The 22,751-nt window shown below is 47.7% G+C and overlaps 1 protein-coding gene across 2 annotated transcripts in view; it reads left to right on the top strand.

Annotated features, from left to right (window-relative positions):
• Positions 1 to 22,751, top strand: part of CSMD1 (CUB and Sushi multiple domains 1) — a 5,442,057-nt gene that overhangs the window by 3,381,840 nt on the left and 2,037,466 nt on the right. The window lies entirely within an intron of this gene.

Below are 22,751 nucleotides of genomic sequence, written 5' to 3'. Positions count from 1 at the left end.
CCTGCCAAATTACAGTATATAATGGTTATCGCGGTATAACAGGTGGAGTTAACTAATCTGAACAAATGTTTTCTTAAAGGTCATAAATTGTCAGCATTTTGAAACTTGTCTCTGCACATTTCTAGCTGATCCCCCAGGAATCTAAGGCGTCTGCAGATTTGTTCTTTCATGGCACTCACTCGTTGATCGCCTTTAATGAAAGAGTGACTAGTGGAAGTGTTAAAATCCACATTTTGAGCAATGAGCTTGCTACTCAGTCACAGGTTATTGCTTTGAAAATCGGCCTCGACCTGTATTATTTTGGAACCACATGGCATGGGCATCATGACCCCTCACTGCGATCAGTCATAAAAGTTTGTTTTGATAATGCTTTATCCCATTAAAGGGAGAAAAGGCACTGTGAGATCTGAAAGCCCATGTCGTTGTTCCTTTTGTCAAAATGTCATAGCCAACACACACTCACCGAAAGGTTGCATATTGAACAAATGACTATAGCTTGTTTACCATCTGCCTGGTGTATTATAATGGTCTGATGTTGGAGTCACCACTGACCATGTAACCCTAACAGGACAGCGTTCAGTTGGTACTGTGGATTTGTTTATTGATTCCTGCAATACATGTTCATTTACCTTCTTAAAGATAGTGGCACAAAAACATTTTGAAAATGACAAAGTTAAAATACATATCGACACAACTATGGCCTAGACCACCACATCACCACAGCCCCATCATTGCCATTTCCCCCAGGTCTGAGCACATTAATACCCTTGTCATTTTAGTTGAGACGGAGGAATGCTTTCATGGGTGGTGTCACAAAAACAAGGATAGACCTGAGAAATATCTCACCCCCATTGCTCTGGATACTTCAAATTGAATGTAGAATCTGCCTGTTTGAGTCGAGTGCAATATGCAGAAGGCAGGTGAAGGATCAAATGAAGCAACAACTCTAGTGCCAATGTGTAAATCTACACGGAGGACAGTTGGGGGGAGGCAGTTTATATACTAGCACAAAACATTGATAGGCCCAGTGCTCATACAGTTTACAGAGCTAACGTTTTTTTGTGGACATGCATCAGAAGGGCATCCAGTTCATTCCCCACTTTGAATTCTGGGATGTGTAGTTCCCCATCTTACAATTTGGTGGGAAAACTACAAATCGGCTGATCTTTAACCTGACTCTACTGATCAGAGAGAGCGGTCACAGCATCAAAGCTGCAGCATCAAAGCTGCATTTACTAATGTGGCCTCACTTTCCCTATGCTCTTGTCTGCCAAACGCCATATCCCACAGTGCAAGATCCCAAAAGCACATCACTTGCTTACTGCAGCCTTTCCAAATCAGATTGAAAAGCTCACTTAATAACTGCAGGCCCTAAAATGCTATACCGGTATAAACAACATGACGGTTATTATAGTTCAATTAAGCTGTTCACGGTATCTATAACGGTATACTGTCATACCATTACACCCCTAGTGTCTATATACAACCCAAGGCATTCATACATAGGGCCTCATTACACGTTGTGCGGTAGGGATTTAACGTTACCGGTAAGGGAATAACGGTATCATTAAATCCCCATGCCAATTACGACCCAGCTCACCGCTATTTGCGGCACCGCTAAGTACGGTGCCACTAATGGCAGCTAGTCCGCGGGCGCGCGACCCTCGATCCCGTAAATAATGCCATGCTGCTAATAGCACAGCATCACAAGCCAAGCGGACATGCTAATAGTGGCATTGAAAAGCCCCCAAAACCCCTTACCGGCATGGCGCAAATACCAGCATCGCGAACCACCCGTTATTAGAACCTAGCAGTGTTCCCACCTGCCACAGGTGGACACAATCAGCACAGGTGGAGGCAATGGAGACTGTGGCAGCACAAAAGGAGCACACCACACCCCTTGCCACACCAAGATGGTTCCAATACTAGCAGCATTACATGGGCTGGAGGACATGATTGCAGTGCAGCAGCAACAACAACAGGCAGCACAAAGGAGACGCGGAAGGAGAAGGAGGAGGAGGGCAAGACAGGCGCAGCAAGCACCACCAGGGCACCTAGTCATACCACAGAGGCAGCCACCAATCCCCAGGATCTGAGCCAGTCCATTTAACATAACCCCTGAGCAGATACACACCCTGTACCGTGTGTACCGGGATACCATCACCAGCCTCGTGTACATGATACATGACGACATTGTCAGCCTCATAGACATCAGAACTGCCATTCCCCCCTCTACTAAAGGTGGTGACTGTGCTCCACTTCCTGGCCACAGGCACCTACCAGCATACAGTGGGGCAGATGCATGGCAGCTCACAACCAGTATTCTCACGCACGCTGAACCAGGTACTCGATGCCCTCCTGAAGCATGTACGTGAACACATATTCCTGCCACGGACTGCCCAGGAGATCGCAAACACCAAAGTTGGCTTCTATTCACTGGCAGGCATCCCAAGTTGCATCAGGGCCATCGACTGTACCCATGTGGAATTGGTGGTCCCACATCACTTTGAAGTAGTCTACCAAAACAGAAAACAATTCCACTCCATCAATGTCCAAATGGTATCTGACGCTAACAAGATAATCACACATTGTTGTGCCCGATTTCCCAGATCAACCCATGATTCGTTGGTCCTGCATAACTCAAACATGCCACGCTACATGGAGCGACAAGCCGGACAACGTTCCTGGCTACTTGGTGAGTAGCAGGGCAACTACATGGCAGTGTTATTGGGGGGGAGAGATACATACTCCAACTGGGTGTTGACTGTCGTCTGTAGGACAAATGGACATACAGATGTAGGCCAATGTCCATCAGGGAAGGCCGCAATGTCCTTGAGGAGAACCCACATGCAATTATGAGCTGCACAACTTAGAGTACAATCCAGGTTTCCGAATATTGCACATCCATCCACATTGCACATCATGCCACACCACATACCACACAAATTAGCAACATGGCGTCAAGATGGTAATATAGAATCAGCGCAGCACAACATCCAGACTGCAATGTGCCCTTGAATGCATGCAAAGGTAACACCGCTAGCCATAGCATTGAACCACACACCTATAGCACCACTGAAGTGATGCCACACAGCATGGCAACATCGACGTCGGAATGTCAGTACACTAGCATTGTGGTACCAAATTTGCCTGGGCCCAGGGACACCTAAGACCTGGCCTCACCCAGGACATGTTATTTGCTGTCGGAGGCATGATTCGGGCATGTCCACTTGCAGGGTCAAGCTCACCTTTGCACATTGCAGTCACACAGATCGTCTGCATGCATGCTGGTAGTCGTGATTTTTAATCACAATGCAAAGTCGATTTGTGTGACATGTACAGGCCGCACCAGAGGTGAACGGTAACAGGTACCCATTCTTCACCCCATACAGGCGACGCCTGCTATCCCCCGAAGAGGTGGCTCCTAACCCCTGTACAGAACCCACAGAACTGGCACAAAGAGGATTACAATCGTCCACATACCCGTACCCGCGTCGTGATAGAGCAGGCATTTGGCCTTTCGAAGACAGAGCTCTGGTCCCTAAGCGGGCCGGGTGAGGCTCTCCTGTACGGGCATGACAAAGTGCCAAAGATAACCATGGCATGTGTAATGTAGTACAAAGTGTGCATCAGACAGAATGTGCCTATGCCACCTGACATTGACATTCAACCACCAGATGAGGATGATGTTGATGGGGATGAGGATCGGTGAAATGGTCCGCCAGGACATGCAAGAGGCGATGGCCAGGAGGGACACGATGTGCGTCAGCATCTGATGTATCAAATATTATGAGATACAAGGGTAAACTATTATGGATGGAGATGGGTATTGTTTCCCTGATGTATGTGGTGAGGCCCACAAAGGACCCTGTCCCCAATAAAGTACACATACACAATGATGAAGACCAAGCCTGTGTTTCAACTTTTCAACAGGGTATTGTGATCAAAATGTGAACAAAAAGTGCATGACCCCAACTGTGCAAACACCCTTTCCCCCCTCCCCCCACAACACTCCCAAAAACACCCTTTCCCCCCTCCCCCCACAAAACTCCCAAAAACACCCTTTCCCCCTCCCCCACAACACTCCCAAAAACACCCTTTCCCCCCTCCCCCCACAACACTCCCAAAAACACCCTTTCCCCCTCCCCCCACAACACTCCCAAAAATACCCCCCCACAACACTCCCAAAAACACCCTTTCCCCCCTCCCCCCACAACACTCCCAAAAACACCCGTTCCCCCTCCCCCCACAACACCCCCATGTGAGGCTTATAGTGTGTAGGTGTCCTGCTCCACATGTGCAAGCTAGTTCTTGCTGGCCCTAATTCTCATGGCCTCCTCCGCCATTGGGTGGTTGGGATGTCGTGAGCCTCATGGTGCGCAAAGAGCGGCACCGGGGGCTTGTTTGACGGGAACTCGCAGAGGAGGAGGTGCCCGGTTGATCCTGTGGTGGTGGGGTATTGTCGCCCCATCGCGTCCGCAATACGTGTGAGGACCTGCCTAAGTTGGGCCATTTACTCACAAATCCTGTTTGTGCAGGCCTCCATGCCCTCTCTTGTCTGGCTTGCATACGACCTAAGGTCATCCCTCAGACGGGCTGCCTCTGCCACATGCTGGCCAACCAGCGCAGTGATTTCAACCTGCCTCTGTCTGATGGTTGCCAGGTCATGTTGACTGCGTCCATCTCTTGGGGTGGCTGCTGCGCCCTAGTCCATGCCTCTGGCATCAGGTGAGGACACCCGAGGGCTCCATCATCCTTCCACGGTGTTGTTGCCTGATTCTCCATGGCTACCTGATTGTGATGATGGCCTTGGGCTTGGCTCAATGGACTGTGGTGGGCTGGGGGTCTGCCTTTGATTCTGAATGTCAATTGCCTCACCAGTGGAACTGGTGGCAGCAGAGTGCGGGCCCTCCATGCTGGTTTACAATGTAATGGGGTACACTGCCGTGGGTGCAACAATTGCAGCAGCCGTGGCCTCAGGCTGTGTAGAACTGGTGCTCTTGCTGCCTTTGCCCCTCTGCTGCTGCTCACTCCTCCCGGTGCCCCTTGTGTTGGTGGCGGTGTCCCCTGTCTCATGTAACCTGGGCTTTTTCTTTGCTGGGGGAGCAGGTGTCACAGTGCCCGGTTCATTGGTGTCTGTCTGTGATCCTGTAGGGGACAAAAATAGGGAATATCATTGTTTATGGTTCTACGTGCCTTATGCAGAATGCTTACGTCATGACGCTCTATGCATTAGGGCCTCTTTATTTTGGAATCCGGTAATGGGGATTTTGGGTGGGTCATGCATGAATGGGTCTGTGTTGCACGTGTATGTGGTGATGCGTGCATGTATGTTTGTGGCTGGATCCATGGCCTGATTATGGACTCATATTTGGGGGGCCCCTCACCCTTCACAGTGCATTGTTTGATGTATACACTCACCTCCATCTGATGAAGTGGGCGCACCATGCTCCATGTCTCCGACACCCTCGATCGATTCCACGCCAATTGTGGTGGCTCAGGTCTCCTCCCACTCCCAGAGTTTTATAGGGGAATCAGCGCCACCTCCTGTGGCCATTGCTAGCTTGCGATTCACAGCCAGAATGTTTCGTACACGGACCCGTAGGTCGTCCCACCACTTTCGGCAGTCCTTGACAGTGCGGGTGGTGGTGCCCAAAGCACTGACTTTGTGGGCCACCTCTGCCCAGACGCCTTTTTCTTGATGAGGGTCTCCCGCCGCATGTCATTGGCAAATACTACATTGGCATTTGCCTCAAGTGTCTCCGTAAGCATGATCAGCTCCTTGTCGCTGAATTTTTCTTTTTGCTGCCAATCAGTGCCTTTCTTGACAGCCTTTGGCATCTTCGGGCTATCCGGGATGATTTTGTGTTGGAGTCTTGTGGAAAGAGGTCCTGGATGCAGAGGATGGGAATAGATTGTGTTTTTAAAGATGGCCGCTGTGCTCTTTCCCGTTCCTGTGCGATGACGCTATTTCGGGTTCCGCTATTTGCAAGTAGAGTGAGGGCGGAGGTGCTATCAGCACTTTCGTCGAAGCCGGTAAGGGACTTTTTGGGGTCTTTAGCGGCATGGCGGTAGGGTCATTACCGGCATGGCGCTATGCTCGTGTCCGCGTACTCGTAATGGTACGCTATTAGCGCCCTCTTGCCTAGGCGGACACGTTAATAGCGCCATGCCGGTAAATGCCGACTTTTACCGCACAACGTGTAATGAGGTCCATACACATTTGTACTTGGCCTCTGTTTTTCAAATTCATACTTTGTGTGGCTTTAATCATAAGATGTCTTTTTTGTTTTCACTATTGAGACAAACTCACAGGTCACAGACCAGACACTGCTATGTGTGGTGAGTTGACAGAACTCTAAATTCTTATAGATATGTGGGGGAACCACAAGGTACTGGGCCGGTCCGGTCTCTACGCATGTCTCCCAGCGGGTGGATGGAGCAGGGTACCACAGAATTGCCACCCCCACCAAGACCCATGATATTTAAATAACCAACAGATGGGAGTATAACTTGTAGACCCCTGGAGTTCCTTCCCAAAACGTTGATGGAACAGAGGAATATCGAGAAGTGTTCCAGATCCTTTTGCAGGTCCTTCTCAAAAGGTTTGGGTGATGGAACAGAGGATTGTCGAGAAGTGTTCCAGAATCTTTTGCAGGTCTTTCTAGAAAGGGTTGGGTGATGGAATGGAGGAATGTCAAAAGGTGTTCCAGATTCTTTTGCAGGTACCTCACAAAAGGTTTGGGTGATGGAACGGAGGAGTGCCGAGAAGTGTTTCAGATCCTTTTGCAGGTCCTTCTCAAAAGGTTTGGGTGATGAAACAGAGGAATGTCAAGAAGTTTTGCAGATTCTTTTGCAGGTACCTCTCAAAAGGTTTGGGTGATGGAACGGAGGAGTGCCGAGAAGTGTTCCAGATCCTCTTAAAGGTGCTTCTCAAAAGGTTTGGGTAATGGAACGGAGGAATATTGAGAAGTGTTCCAGATAATTTTGCAGACCCGCAGACTCAACTAATAATCGTCTCAGATTTTATTTGGTGAGAACAGCCAAGAAAGCGAGTGATAGCAAATAATGCAGTTCACCCATGTCACTGCAGCAGTCCACTCTCCAAACCTTGAAAGCCAAGGGATGCTGCAGACTGATGAGCTGCTGCAGATGAGAATCCAAGATGGTATGGATGTCACACAGTTCCTGTAAAGCTGCGTAACAAATTAGGTGTGACAAATACCATAATTAACCCATGCAGAGAGGCTCCTTTTTACTAGAAAAATGAACAAATTATTGTTGAGAAATACAATTTTTTTTTTAATGAGACCTAAGAAGTGAAGAGAAAACAGAGGTCTAGGAGAAACTGATTACTGAATAATGCAAACCTGAGGTCTGGGAGAGCACTATTCTGCATGGTGCACCCCCAGTTTCCAACCTGCTACATAAGGACTCCAGCCTATTGCCAGGAAGACAACACTGAGTAGGCTGCTAATCATATGACCAGGCACAGCCACTCACCTGCCCCGCACAGTAGCAGTGTCCCACTTTTACAGCAACTACAAAAGGAACCAAACCCATCTCCACCACCAGTTTACAACCTTTCCAGGCTAACTGCAGGTGGAAAGTATTGAAGAGGCTGATTGTCCTGTGACCAGGCACTGCCACTCAGCTTCACTGTCCAACACCTATTACACCAGTCCTCCTTAGGTGTCCTCATCTCAGGCATCCTCAACCATGTCCCATCAAAGACAAGGACCTCACCTGCTCGTGCATGTTCGACCCTGATCGAGCCCAGGGCAATATATCATGCCCCTCCTATATCAGGTAGATACCAGGTAGATGTGTTTCCTACCACCAGAGACCGTACCTGTCTCATCCAGAGTTCACACAGCCAAGCATTCAAGGCATCTCCAGATAGCTACTACCAAGAAGAACGCTAGCAACATCCCCTGTGAATGTCTGCAAAAGCTTATACTACCTGCTGATTAACACTAATCCATGGTTGCTCTCACCTCCATAACCGCCACTGGACCTTTCCCCTCCCTCTTAAGCACTCTCTTATGCACCCCCTTCTAAAGAAGCCCTTGGCTGATTCTTCCTCTCTGGCTAACTATCGCCCAGTCCCCAACACTCCTTTCCTGGGCAACCCTTTGGAAAAGCTGGCCATCTCCCAACTTATTCTTCATACTGAATCTGTTGGTTGCCTCCATGACCACCAGTCTGGCTTCAGAGTTGCCAGAAGCAGGGAAATGCTCTCCTGAACACACATGAAGACTTTCTCTCCAATCTTGACTCTAATCTCCCTTCTGTCCTCATTCTCCTCAATCTATCCTCTGCTTTTGACATGATCAACCATGCCACCATGCTCAATCGCCTGCACAATAACTTTGGTATTACTGATCAGGGCCTGGCCTTGTTGACCTCCTTTCCCACCGACTGACCCTCTCAGATTGAACTGAGGTCTTTCCTCTCTTCTATCTCTCTCTCTATCCATTTATGGTGTTCCCCTCTCTCCCTGGCTCTTCAACCAGTACCTGGCACCTCTTGCCACCACATTGCTACTTTCTGTTCCAATGTTGAATGTTATGCACATGACACTCAGCTCTCTTTCAAGCTCCCCTCAGTGAGCTCTTCTTCTTCTCTCATACCAGTCTGTCTGTCTGCAATTTGGGAAGGGTGTGCCGCAAATGATCTCTGCCTTAATGCCAGTAACACTGAGATCTTCCTCATTGGAAGACCCACACCCTCCGTTCTTCTCTCTCTCTCTGGCTGCCCACTCTGGGCCCTCTTCCTGCTCCTTCCTGTGGAGCTAAGAACCTTGGTGTCCTCCTCGACTCCACCCTCTCCTTCTCTCCTAACATCTCTGACGTCTCTAAGAAGTCAAACTATCAGATGCAGCTCCTCAGAGGTATTCTTCCTTTTCTCACTTTCCACCAGATGCTCACTGACTCCATAACTCTGGTCCTCTCAAGACTGGACTACTGCAACAGCCTCTTTCTAAATCTTTCTGCCTCTATGCTTCGACCTTTACAACTTATCTAGAACAGGACTGCGAGACGTGTCCTTGGCCTCAAGACCAGGGATCATATCTCTCCAGCTCTGAAATCTCTTCAATGGCTCTACATGGCGGCAAGGATCAACTTCATGACCCTCTGCATAATCAACAAGGCTTTCTGGGGCCTGGGACAGCTCTACCTCCAAATTTTGCTTCCAAAACATCTTCCTTCTTGAGCTCTTTGCTCATCCACCTCCAACTCTATGAGGGTCAGACACTTCTCCAAGAAGAGAATTGGGGCAGATCTATCTCCTCTGCTGGGACCTTACTCTGGAACAGCCTCTCGGAATCTTGAGCAGAACCACCTCCAGTTCCGGATGCAAGTCAAGACCTTCCTTTTCCTTTCTGCTTTCTCTCTTACTCTCCCCTGCTGATGCACCTGACTGCTCCATGCACTGGTCACCCTCTGAACTCAAGCCCAGGCTCCTGCATGTTCAGTTGCCCTGGCAATGGTGTCGGGGCTCCCCAACATTTAAGGGTCTGAATCTGCAACCCTACAGTCCCTTCTCTCTGCACTTATGAGCCACCCGCTGGCTGCACTTGTGAGTTAACTGCACTTCCCCCTTCCCCTTCCCCGAACTTGTGCGATCTGTATGACTCAAGACCTAGTAAGATCATTATTTTGTTTTCCCTTTGTTTCCCCCTCCTTGTCTTGTTGCGTGTAGAAACACGTGTGTACAGGCGCGTTATAAATACCACATCATATCATATCCCTCAAACCCCTGGGTGCCCTTTGCAGACACATACTATCTAAGGTGAATACAGATATTTTACTAAACCTTCATAATGGAGGCAGATTTTAATGGGAGAAAACCCTTATTTGAAATACTCAAGAACTGCACCAAACCCACATCAAACCCTTAGGTGCTGGCTTCACAAGGAAATGTGACAGCATTAATACCTTCTTCAAAACCACAATTAACTAAATCAGAGCTCTTTTGGACAACTCCAAGTTCATCAAAGGTCCACTTCCCATCCATCCCACACTCCCCCTATGGACCAACTTCACACACCTGTCCTCCAAGTATCTCTCAGAAACACTTGCTTCACTCAAACACAGCACTCACATGCATGGTTTTGTCCAGGAATACTTTATCAAACCGTTCTCTGACCCTGTGATCAATGCACTACTCAGCATCATCAATCTATCTCACAATGAGGGCTTATTCCCAGAAGCACTTGGAAAGGTCTTATATGAACCTTCCATAGATATGGGTTGTCAAATCTCAGTCACATCTTCCATACTCTCCTCTATTATCTTCAATCTCTATGAGGCACCTCTGGGTATTTTTCGAAACGACCCCGACATTTATGGTGTACTACATTTGAAGAAGCCTGCCCAACTAGAACTTATTGAGGAACTGTCACGGTTTGGAGAATGACTTGCAGTCACCGTAGGGGTATTGTCCAAATGCTTCGCTTTCCCACCCGAGACACCACTCTCCTCACCTGAGTCTTCAGGGTCTGGGGCTCCGACGCCGTGTCTGTGGGCAAGGTAATCCTTTTTACTCTTCGTTGTGAGTGCTCTGACACGGAAGGAAGCCGTGGTGGAACTCTGTATAGGTTACCACCTTGGCTCCACTCCCGTATGCAGGCGGGTAAGGGGAAAAAGCCCAAAGGCGGAAAAAACCCCTGAGTTGTAGTCTTGGGTTGCGATGGGAGTTGTAGTCGTCGCTGGAATGGAAAGCGGAATTCTATTGCCTCGGAATCCCTGGGTAAACAACACGAAGGTTCTTCAGGAGAGGAAATGACCAGGGAGGAAGGTACGCTGGCAAGTAGCCGGTAAGCGTAAGAACGCAGAAGCAGAGGGGAAAATAGGTGGAGAGGAGGAACCGCCAGGGAGACGGGGGAAGGAGGAGAAATGAAGGGAGAGAACTCCCCAGCAGGGGAAACAGGAGCAAGCGAGGGAAAAGCACTGGAAGCGTCTCACCGTGAAAACGAAAGGAGACGGTTGCAACGCAAGGAATCATGGGAAGCAGGAAGTAAAATAGGCTGGATGAGGAACAGAGGAGAAAACACTAGACCGTAGACAGAGAAACGTGAAAGGAACGTGGTGGCCGTGTTAATGGCGGCGAAGCCGTAACAGCGGCATCCATCGCCAACCAAGAGGGTTCATGACAGTATGCCCCCTCTTACTGCCCACCCCGCCCGGCTTACCAGGATGGCACCGATGAAACCTAGCTACTAGGCAGGGCGCTTTGACAAAATGCACGGGTTCCCAAGAATCTTCAGACCTGGGATAACCTCTCCAGGAAATGAGATATTGTAAACGTCCCCGGTAGTAGCGGGAGTCACGGATCTTTGAAACTTCATACTCCTCCTGGGAGTCTCTGGGTGAAATGTCTTGCAAGGGTGTAGACCTGAAACGTGGTTCAGTATGTGACTCTTTGAGAAGGGAAGTATGAAACACCGGGTGCACCCGGCGAAGGTAGGAGGGTAGTTGAACCTTGTAAGCCACCGGGTTGATTCTTTCTAGGATGGGAAACGGACCCAGGAACCGAGGTGACAACTTGGAGGACCGGATCCACCTTGGTAGATATCTGGTCGAAAGCCAAACCTTCGTCCCTTTAGTCCAAGAGGGGTCCGTTTGGCGATGTCGATCAGCAAGGGTTTTGTAGGTCCTAAGGCTCCTCGCTAGACTGTCTCTGGCCGTCCGGTGAGCCTCAGAAATTTCCGACAAAGCCGCTTCGGCAGCAGGAGAGTTACTGGCGTGAGAAACAATGGGCCAGATGGACTTGGGATGAAGACCGTAGTTGCAGTAAAAAGGAGAGATACCTGTGGCAGAGTGTTTAGAGTTGTTATAGGTGAATTCTGCAGTGGGGAGGAGTTGTACCCAATTATCTTGGAGTTTGTTTATGTAGCATCTGAGATATTGTTCCAGAGTGGAATTGAGTCTTTCTGTCTGACCATTGGTCTGGGGATGATAGCCAGATGAAAGAGCACGGTCTATACCTAACCGGAAACATAAGGCCTTCCAGAATTTGGATATATATTGGCTGCCCCGGTCCGAAGTAATCTTATCGGGCAAGCCGTGAAGGCGGAATATATCTCTGGCAAAAACCTCGGCCATGTGATTGGCCGTAGGTAAGCCCTCTAGTGGAGAGAAATGGGCCATCTTGGTGAATGAATCTATGGTTACCATGATGCAAGAACAGGACTCTGATAAGGGTAAATCCACAATGAAGTCCGTAGACAAGTTCCCCCATGGCCTTTGTGGTATGTCAGGCTGAGTAAGGAGACCTAACGGTTTGCCTGTTGGATTCTTTGCCATAGCGCAGACTGGGCATGCTTTGATGTATGACTGGACTTCTCGTCGAAGATTGGGCCAGAAAAACGAGCGTTGTACGAGGTCAATGGTGTTTGCCTGGCCTCGATGTCCTGCAACTCGGCTGTCATGGCACCAGTAGAGAATCCTCTTGCGGAGATGTCCTGAAGGTATGTAGAGTCGGTTCTTGTAAAACCAGAGACCATCCTTGGTATGGAACTGAGACGCCAAGTCTTTGTCTTTACAATAGGGTTCAGCGTCCGAAGCCTCTTTGAGCTCCTGTAGAAAGGTGTGAAGAGGTGCCACTATGCGAGTAGACGGAAACATGGGTTCGATTGAGTGGTGGGCCGAACCAGTAACCGACTCCTTGCGCGACAAGGCGTCGGCTAGGACGTTCTGCGAGCCTGGTAAATAGGTAATGGTGAAATCGTATTGGGAAAAATAATAAGCCCATCGTGCCTGGCGAGAATTTGCACACTCGAGGGACTGCAGGACCTTGAGATTCTTATGATCCGTGCGAATGATGAAGGGAATACTGGCCCCCAATAACAGATGTCGCCATTCTTCACAGGCCAATTTCATAGCTAGTAACTCCTTTTCTAGGACAGTATAGTGAAGTTGACTGATGGTCAGAGTGCGAGAGAGGTAGGCGACTGGATGTTCTATACCTTCGGACTCCTGGAGTAAGGCAGCACCCACGGCCGCGGAAGAGGCATCGGTTTCCACGATAAACTGTTTAGTTTGATCGGCCTGGAGCAATATGGGTGCTGAGCAAAACAAAGTTTTTAGATGTCTGAAACTAGACTCTGCCGTCGATGACCACACAAAGGTTCCAGATGATTTCTTGAGAAGTGCGGTTATGGGTAGCACCATTTCGGAGAACCGGGGAATGAATCTTCTGTAAAAGTTGGTTAAACCCAAGAATCTCTGAACCTCTTTGACTGAGGTGGGAGAAGACCATTCTATAATGGCAGACACCTTGCGAGGGTCCATGGAGATACCCCGGTCAGACAAAACAAACCCCAAATAGGGAATGCTCGAGACCCCGAACTGACATTTCTCCGGTTTGGCTAGCAAACGGTTCTCCTTAAGACGAGAAAGCACTGTCCGAACATGCTCTTCGTGTTCTTCCTTGTTGACGGAAAATACAAGAATATCATCCAGGTAGATGATCACTGAAACAAATAAGAGATCTGAAAACAAGCGGTCCATAAATCTTTGGAAAACTGCGGGGGCGTTAACTAGTCCAAAGGGCATGACTCTGTATTCAAACAATCCGAAGGGTGTTCGAAAAGCCGTCTTCCATTCATCCCCCTTGGCAATGCGCAATAAATGGTATGCATTGCGAAGATCCAGCTTAGTGAAAATGTGTGCACCTTGAACTGCCTCAAGAATGTCCGTGATAAGTGGCATAGGGTAGCGGTCTCTGACAGTGACTTTGTTGAGACCTCTGTAATCAATGCACGGTCGTAATTCTTTGGAATCCCTCTTGGAGATGAAGAAAAAAGGAGCACCGGCCGGAGATTTTGATGGTTGAATGAGGCCATTGTGCAGGTTCACATCCAGGTAAGTTCGCAAGACCTCCTTCTCGGATCTGGACAAGGAAAACATACGACCGAACGGAACCAGTGCATTGGGCTCAAGATCTATAGAGCAGTCCTCAGGACGATGGGGTGGTAAAGGTGCTGGCTTGACTTCTGTGAAAACCTCTCTGAAAGCCTCACCAAGATGTGCCATATTATGGATAGTTGGGGATTCCTGACTAGAGACAGGGGTGACCTGTAGTTGAAGATAAGATTGTTGGGGAATACAATGCTTCTTGCAAAACTCAGACTCGAAACGTAGCAAATTAGATACCCAATCGATTTGTGGGTTATGTCTCCGGAGCCAAGTGATTCCCAAAATAACTGGAAAATGGGCAGCTCTAATGATGTCAAATTGAAGTTTCTCCACATGCTGGAAAATTCGAACTTCTAGCTCCTCAGTCGTCTGTGTTATGGGTCCCGAAGACAAGGGGGTTCCATCGACACCTTCCACCTTCTGGTCTTCGAGCCTGGCTAGCCTTTTGAGGCCCACCTTGTCAACCCACAAGGTATCAACGAAGTTACCAGCTGCTCCACAGTCCAAGAGTGCCAAAGTCTCTACGAACTGGTCTTGGATCATCACACTGATATTGATAACCATAAGCCTGGAATCTTCCGGTGTCTTCTTAGTGGATACGGCCAAAGAAACGTAGGGACTGGAAGTTTTGGATAACCACCGGTTTTCTGTCCCTGTTAAAACCGGGGTGATTCGTTTCCCGAACGCCGTGAAGGTAGTTCGGAACAGTCTTTGAGTAGATGTTTGTCAGACCCACAGTAGGCGCAAAGCCCTCTTTCTCTTCGTCTTCTTCTTTCTTCCATGGTGAGTGGTGCTCGGGTGGTTCCAATCTGCATAGGTTCTTCACTCTGTTTAGAAGATGGAGGAAGAGGGTTGGATAATGTCCCTGTGGTAAAGGGATTTTCTCTGTAGCGTCTTCTTTCATTGCGTCTCTCCTGGAGACGATGTTCAATCTGTAGGACTGAGGATAAAAGGTCCGAGAAAGAGGCAGGCCGGGGAGACCTGGCCAGTTCGTCCTTTATCTCCTCTTTGAGACCTCTGCGAAAAATGGCAAATTGTGCCTGTTCAGGCCAACCGGCCTCTGCCGCCAGTGTCTTAAATCTAGTTATGTAAGTAAGGAGGTCTGAGGCTCCCTGTTTGACATCCAGGAGATCCTCACAAGCAGTGTAGGTGAGTTCATGTCTTTCGAAGGATTCCCTGAGAAGAATCTTAAAACTCCCGTAGTTCTGTAGAACCGGATTCTCTCCGGTCACAAGAGGTGTAGCCCACGCTAGGGCATTGCCCACCATGTTCGAAATGAGGAAGCCCACCTTAGCCTGATCCGAAGAAAACGTACGAGGGCGGAAAGTGAAGTATATGGTGGCAGCTTCCAGGAACTCTTTAAGTTTCTTGGGTGAACCGTCGAACTTCCCCGAAGATAGGGCCATAGGTGGCAATTCTGGGGGAGGGGAAGGTTCTTTGCCCAGAACCAACTGTTTTAATACCACATTTTCCGCCTTAACAGTCTGAAGCTCTTGAGAAAGGGACTGTACGGCTTTCCATAGTTCTTGGATTTGATCCTGCAACTGTTCTGGAGTAGCCATGAGTATTTTTTGGCGTTGCAAACTGTCACGGTTTGGAGAATGACTTGCAGTCACCGTAGGGGTATTGTCCAAATGCTTCGCTTTCCCACCCGAGACACCACTCTCCTCACCTGAGTCTTCAGGGTCTGGGGCTCCGACGCCGTGTCTGTGGGCAAGGTAATCCTTTTTACTCTTCGTTGTGAGTGCTCTGACACGGAAGGAAGCCGTGGTGGAACTCTGTATAGGTTACCACCTTGGCTCCACTCCCGTATGCAGGCGGGTAAGGGGAAAAAGCCCAAAGGCGGAAAAAACCCCTGAGTTGTAGTCTTGGGTTGCGATGGGAGTTGTAGTCGTCGCTGGAATGGAAAGCGGAATTCTATTGCCTCGGAATCCCTGGGTAAACAACACGAAGGTTCTTCAGGAGAGGAAATGACCAGGGAGGAAGGTACGCTGGCAAGTAGCCGGTAAGCGTAAGAACGCAGAAGCAGAGGGGAAAATAGGTGGAGAGGAGGAACCGCCAGGGAGACGGGGGAAGGAGGAGAAATGAAGGGAGAGAACTCCCCAGCAGGGGAAACAGGAGCAAGCGAGGGAAAAGCACTGGAAGCGTCTCACCGTGAAAACGAAAGGAGACGGTTGCAACGCAAGGAATCATGGGAAGCAGGAAGTAAAATAGGCTGGATGAGGAACAGAGGAGAAAACACTAGACCGTAGACAGAGAAACGTGAAAGGAACGTGGTGGCCGTGTTAATGGCGGCGAAGCCGTAACAGCGGCATCCATCGCCAACCAAGAGGGTTCATGACAGGAACGTGCTCTATTTGCAGAAAGGTACCCGCATAAACTATTGAGGCAGATCCTCACAAATGTGGAGAATTATTTTGGACTGTCTTTCTCAAGAAGCATGTAGCATGATTAGATCTTCCAATTCACCTGAAACACATATATCATACATATCAAATAATGTTCTGGTGCTATATCAAAATCAAGAAATAAATCACAGCCATTTTATTTCACATTTGTCTTTATAGGATAGTTTTACGGCATGTAGTGTTCCCCATGATGATGTACAGAATACTGTCAGAGCAGCCTTTTAGACGTTTCACTCATGCCTAAGGCTATACCTAAGTTCCACATTTAGCTGCAACTTCAGCGTGCCAATCAGAACTACTGATATGTTAGAAGAGACTTGAGCGGCTATTCAGATCCTGAGAATTTCGGGAGAGGTTTGGTAGTCTCTAGAGAATTTTGCTTTTAGCTCTAAATATGAAGCACCCAATTCAATATAACAATGTATCATTATCCTTGACTTCCATTTTGTTTACATACATTGTTTTGAGGTGAAGCTTGGCACAGTAGAATGCAGTAGTACATCTTCACTGTGAAAAATATTATGTGATTAGTCATAAATGTAAGTCCATTAGAGAAGTAGATGTAGAGGGCACACCAACTAAACGCATGGGGGTTTCACTCATGCGGATGTACAATTAGATTTGTTTCAAACCAGAACTGTCAATTCTCCTGATGTCGTATAGTGAAGATGGGAAAACATGTTTCAATCATAGTGTAGTGTACAGTAAAGGTTGAATCAATGAATGACAGTTTTGGTCTGAATTTACCACACATAAATGCATTACACTAACAGATGGTTTAGTGAAGAGCCTGAATGATTCATTACATGTATGCACACTACTATCCTTCCTAAATGAAGATCCAGGCAGATGAACTCAGTTAATTGCACCATAACATAGCCAATTTTGGTTAGAGGAGTAAAAACGTTTAGAAAAAGTTGAATTTCGAAACTATAATATAGCAGAGTGTGAAAGCAACACATCATAAATATGGGACTACAAGGATACATTGCATGTGCCAATAGATCATCATAACCAAGTGCACTGAAGCAGCAGGATGTGTGTCAAAAGAGGTAGCTTGTAATGCCTGTCAAAGGCACTCGGGTAGCTAAAATCAAGAAAGAGTAGGCACAAAATGTGTACTTCACCCTGTCATGCATGCAAAAACAACATTTCTATTGTTTAGATATCAGACCTGTTAGAACTCTGATATAATATGTTGTCTTAACTGATAACAATGGTAATGTTAGTGCAGGGACTGAATTTTCAGGTCTGTACTTCTGGAGCTTCCAACAACATGGCTGAACTCTTCAAAATCTGCAAGGAACTTGCCAATCCATATGCAGTCTCCTCCTCCTCCTCTCAGGCCCTCTATACTGCACTGGCTACACATTTCACCTCAAAAACTCAAGACATTCTGACCTCTCTCTCTTCTTCCCCCTTCACTCCCCCTGCCTGCCCTTGGCCTCTACACCACCCCACCCACTCTCTCCTCCTTCTCACCTATCGCAACGGATGAAGTTTCTAGAGTAGTCTGCTCTATGAAGGTCTCATCCAAACAGGTGTCTCTCAGGTATTCCAGAACCATTAAGGACAACATCTCCTCCCTCACTTCTCTTGCTGACTCCTGAAACCACTCTTTAGCCTCTGGCACCTTCCCTTCCTCCCTCAAGCACTCTCTTGTGCAACCCCTCCTAAAAAAGCATTCAGCTGACCCCTCGTGTCCGGCCAACTATGCCCTATCACTTTTATACCCTTCCTTGGGAAACTCCTGGAGAAGTTGCTCTTCACACAATTAACCCAACACACTGAGCTAATTGGTTGTTTACATGACCATCAATCTGGATTTCGAGCATCCAGAGGAATTTAAAATGCTCTCCTGAACAGCTGTGAAGAACTGCTCGCAAAACCTGACTCTAACTCTCCTGCTGTTCTCATTCGCCTTGCCCTCTCCTCCGCTTTTGACACAGTCTACCATTCTATCCTCATAAAGCAGGTCCATGATATCTTGGTATCTCTGACTGGGCACTGGATTGGTTGACCTCCTTCCTCATTGACCACCATTCCCACGTGCTATTGGGCTCCTTGTCCTCCACCACCAATCTCTCTATGTGTGGTGTACCCCAGGGCTCCATCCTCTTTCCTGGGTTTTCAACATCTACCTTGCACCTCTTGCTCACCTCATCTCTGCCTTCTCTCCTCATTCTCAATGTTACGTTGATGACACACAACTCTTCTTCAAGCTACCCCTTCCTGCTCTTCTTCCTCCCTTATCATCCCTGACTGCATGTCTGCTATTCAGTTGGTGCACCTCCAAAGATTTCTGTCTTAATGTTAGTAAGAGCGAGATTCTTCCTATCAAGAATCCTGTTCTCCATTTCCCTCCTGCACTCCAGACACCCTCTATGGGCTCACCTCAGTCTCCTTCCACTGAAGCCAGAAACCTTAGGGTCATCTTTGACGTATCCCTCTGTTTTACTCCTCACATCTTGGACCTTCCCAAGAAGTCCCACTTTCAAATTCAGCTCCTTAGAGGCATTCTCCCTTTCCTCACCTTCCCCCAGAAGATCAATGTGTTTAGAGCTCTGGTCCTCTCCAGGCTGGATTGCTGTAAGAGTCGTGTCCTCAACCTGCCTCCTTCATCACTCTGTCCTCTGCAACTAAGCCAGAATAGGGCTGCAAGACGTATCCTTGGCCTCAAGCCCAGGGACTGTATCTCTGCTGCTCTAAAATCTCTCATCTGCCTCCCGGTTGCTGCAAGGATCAAATTTAAGACCCTTTAAATCATCCACAAGGCTGTCTTGGGCCTGATACCATACTACCTGCAGCTCTCTCTTACCAAATACTCTCCGTCCAGATCCCTTCGATCTTCTTGCTCCAACTCTCTGCTGATCAAATGTTTCTCCAAGCAGAGAGCTGGAGGCAGATCTCTTTCTTCTGCTGGCTCCCTCCTCTGGAGCAATTCCCCTGTTGCCATCTGTCTTAAACCAGACCACCTAAAGTTCTGCAAACAACTCAAGACCTTTCTCTTCTCCTCCTTCTTTCCTCTCCCCATCCCATGCTAACCATCCCCTCTGCCGCTGAAATTGCCTGCCTTGTCCCTCAAGAGTCCTATAGTGTCCTGGTCTTCAGCCCTATCAGCACCTGCACACATCCCCAGGCACTGCCCTCTGGGCCCACACCTGAATGTTGGGTGGTTGGCGTCTAGCCTGCATTTACCGATTGGGTGGTAGACTTCCCTCTTCATTTGCGATGTCTCCGCCCATGCACTTACCTGCTGCCTCCCCAACAGGCACCTTGGGCATCCCCCCTCCCCCGGTTGCTCTAAAAACATTTACTACCACTCCTAACCCCACTTTTTTCACTGACTTACATGCTCCGAATGTCAGAAGACCTAGTAGGACCGCTGTTCATTTCAATGTATTCATTGTCATTTTCTTTGCTTGTTTGCTCCCTTGTTCCCTTACCTTTTTACCTTGTGGCGCTTTGAAACACTGTCTTGTTGTATAAGCACCTTATAAATATCCAATAAATAAATAAAGATAAATAAATTCACGCTAGAGCTGCTGATTTCCAACAATAAGACAAACAGAGATTAATGCCACTAGTATGCAAACTCATGGAGCAATACACACCTACATGGCTCAGGTGACTTCTCAATACGTGATGAGGTTGGTGCCACATTTGTGTGTCTTTGGGGTAAGGGTGCAATATTATTACCTTTAGTGGAGGGGATTCATTGAACAGGGCTTATGTGTTCTTATATTTTCATGTTCACAATCTATTCGGGAGCGACCAAATCAACATATCGTTTAAAGCAGACCTCACCCCACCGTTGTTGAGTAGATACTTCAGAGACGTTCTTCAAGGAAGTAGGATACATGCTTAGGACCACTCGCTAAGCCAAATCAGTCCCCGGTAAGTGTGTGAGCAGTAAGGCAGAGGAACATCGTGGCCCTGCAGTTATCCATAGGTCTGGCTATGTTGCTCCTTCCGGGTTGGTCCACCACTAAAACTCAAAGGATAAAAATTGGAGAGTATTTATCTGAAAAAGGAAGTCCCGCAGATGCATTTTGAAATCTGTTCCTTGCTTTGTTTCAGTTTTTAAAACTATACATACATTTGAATGTTGGATTCTATTACAAATCTGTTTCAATGTTAAAATAAAACATTGTCTTGATGTGTAACATCTCTCACTAACCTGTCTTTGCAATTGACATAAAAACGGACTAGTTGTTTTGTTTCTTTGTTACCAAACCACATTTAATAACAGCCTCTAAGTATGTTACTCCTTGGTTCCAAAGTTATCATATCCCATCAATGAAGCGCTTTTTTTCAGGCCTAGCAGGACACTAGCATCTAACTAGTAGGCTGCACTCTGCGTCCTCTAGGCAAGGCCTGTACTGGTTAACCTATTTTCCGGATTCAGATTCAGATGCCAGGAACACACTCTCGTCTGTATATTTCCTTCTATGGTGAAGCCCAGGCCTGTTTTGTTGGACTGCTGGGAAATTGGCTCAGGGGGCCGAGTGCCACACTGACCCAGTAAATGTTGGGCTGGGGTGAGAATGGGGTGGATCACTGAGTCACTCTCCCAGGGTCTAAGTAGCCTGGCAAGGACAAACACAAAGCATGAACCCATTCCTGGGAGTTTGGAAAGTCTCCAATACATAAGTGCACCAGGATGACTTAATTATGAAACAAAGTAAACAAAAACTAGCTACACCTGCCAAAAAGTGTATGGAATGTTTGGTAACGATAAGTGTCTCCGTCCCCAACTGAAACAGGCTTCAGCTCCTGTGAAGAAAAACATATTTTCCTTTTCCCTTCACCAGACACTGTCTGCTAGCGAGCTTGGTAACATTGTCAGAACCTGTGAACATTAGGGAAGTTATTTTACCGCTTAAAAGAGACATTTGATGAATCAGGCAGTCATACTGATACAATGTTTCAATCCCATGGATGTCCAATCAGCGATGATTCTATCAGTGGAAACAAACAATTTACAAAAGCATTTTCTCTTGGCAGAGAAATCTGCTGAACAAATAATGTTCTTTGTTCTCAGTCACTAGGATTATTCAGTGAACTGAAGAATGTAGGATGATTAACCTGTCTGTCTTCGGAACTGAATTCACACAGTAGGAAAACAGACACTCTCAGCTCAGTGCAGGCAGCCTCCAATCTAACATTCCAAATCGTGGACAGATCAGATATACACTTAGTACAACAACCTGAGACGAATCAGCCTCTGATGCAGCCCTTGCTCGGTCATCACTCACAAGGGAAGAACCTCAGTGAAAGGCACACTCAGGCAATACAGAGAACAGCCCATGAATACAACTAGCCCCACTTGCTGAGTGTAGGCTGCAGGAACACGAGGCGTGGGCTCTGAGAAGGCTGGGGTTGGAGGATGCTCGAGAGTAGAGGCCTCCGAAGGTTAGAGGAGGGCCGGAAATCTACAGGGGAGAGGCATGGGGTAAGATAAGAAAAGATAGAGTGGTGATAATAACTGAAAGTGTAGAGGTGTTACCAGATAAGGAAAAGGTGGTTATGGAGATGGTGAGACAAGAGTTGAAGGTGATATTCAGACCAGTTGATAGGGAGGTGGTGGTAGTGATAGTTGTTTGCAAGGGGGTAGCAAGTAATTCATGAGTGGTGAAGACAGTGATAATGGGAGAGTTGGAGTGGAGCCTGTTTTGTAAAGTGAGATGGAGCATGAAGACCCCTCAAGGAGGTAGTGTTCAGTTAGTTGTAAGAAGAGCAGGTCTATGCATAAGGGTGTGGTGATGAGAAAAGCAGGCAGGCAGTAAAAACGAATTGGTGGTGAGATGAGCAGAGGAGAAGAGCAATGTTGTAGAAACGAGAAGTGGAACCAGGTGTTAGAGAGGAGGTCGCAGAGAGAAAAGCAGCACAAGACAATAGAAAAGAGGTGGTAGCTAGAAAGACATGCCCACATTGTACTGAGGAGATGGTGAAGAATGAAAAAGAGTAAATGATCACAGATGCAGAGGAGAATTGGAGAGAAGAATATATGAGTAACTAGAGGTGGAGGAGGTAGGAGAAAGCCTTAGAGTTGGGAGACATACATCTATCGAAGAGCAGCTCAGTGAGATGAAGACTTGGCAAGAGGCCAGGCGAGGCTCTAGGAAGACCCACTGGGTGGGAGGAAGCTCCAGCTGCGATTAGGGAGCTTAATCACAGCTTACAAAGTAACTGGGAAGGAACAACAAGGATCACTGGTTGCAATAGGAAGTAATCCTTCTGACTCTCTCCTGGCTGAACCCTACAGAATCTGGAAACAGGCCTTGGAGACAGTAAAAAGACTTCGTTAGGCATGTGAGTCAGGATTCCAAAATGTGCATATCTTGCTCTCTTAAGCAGAACAATCATGATGTAGGATTCATTTCAGCCTGCAACACTCAAGACGGGTGATGTAACC

This window comes from Ambystoma mexicanum, chromosome 4p (genome assembly GCF_040938575.1).
Source record: "Ambystoma mexicanum isolate Mex_15411 chromosome 4p, UKY_AmexF1_1, whole genome shotgun sequence".
Taxonomy (NCBI): Eukaryota; Metazoa; Chordata; class Amphibia; order Caudata; family Ambystomatidae; genus Ambystoma; species Ambystoma mexicanum.
The sequence above is the reverse complement of the archived record's forward strand: the minus strand, read 5'-3'. Positions and strand labels throughout refer to the sequence as shown.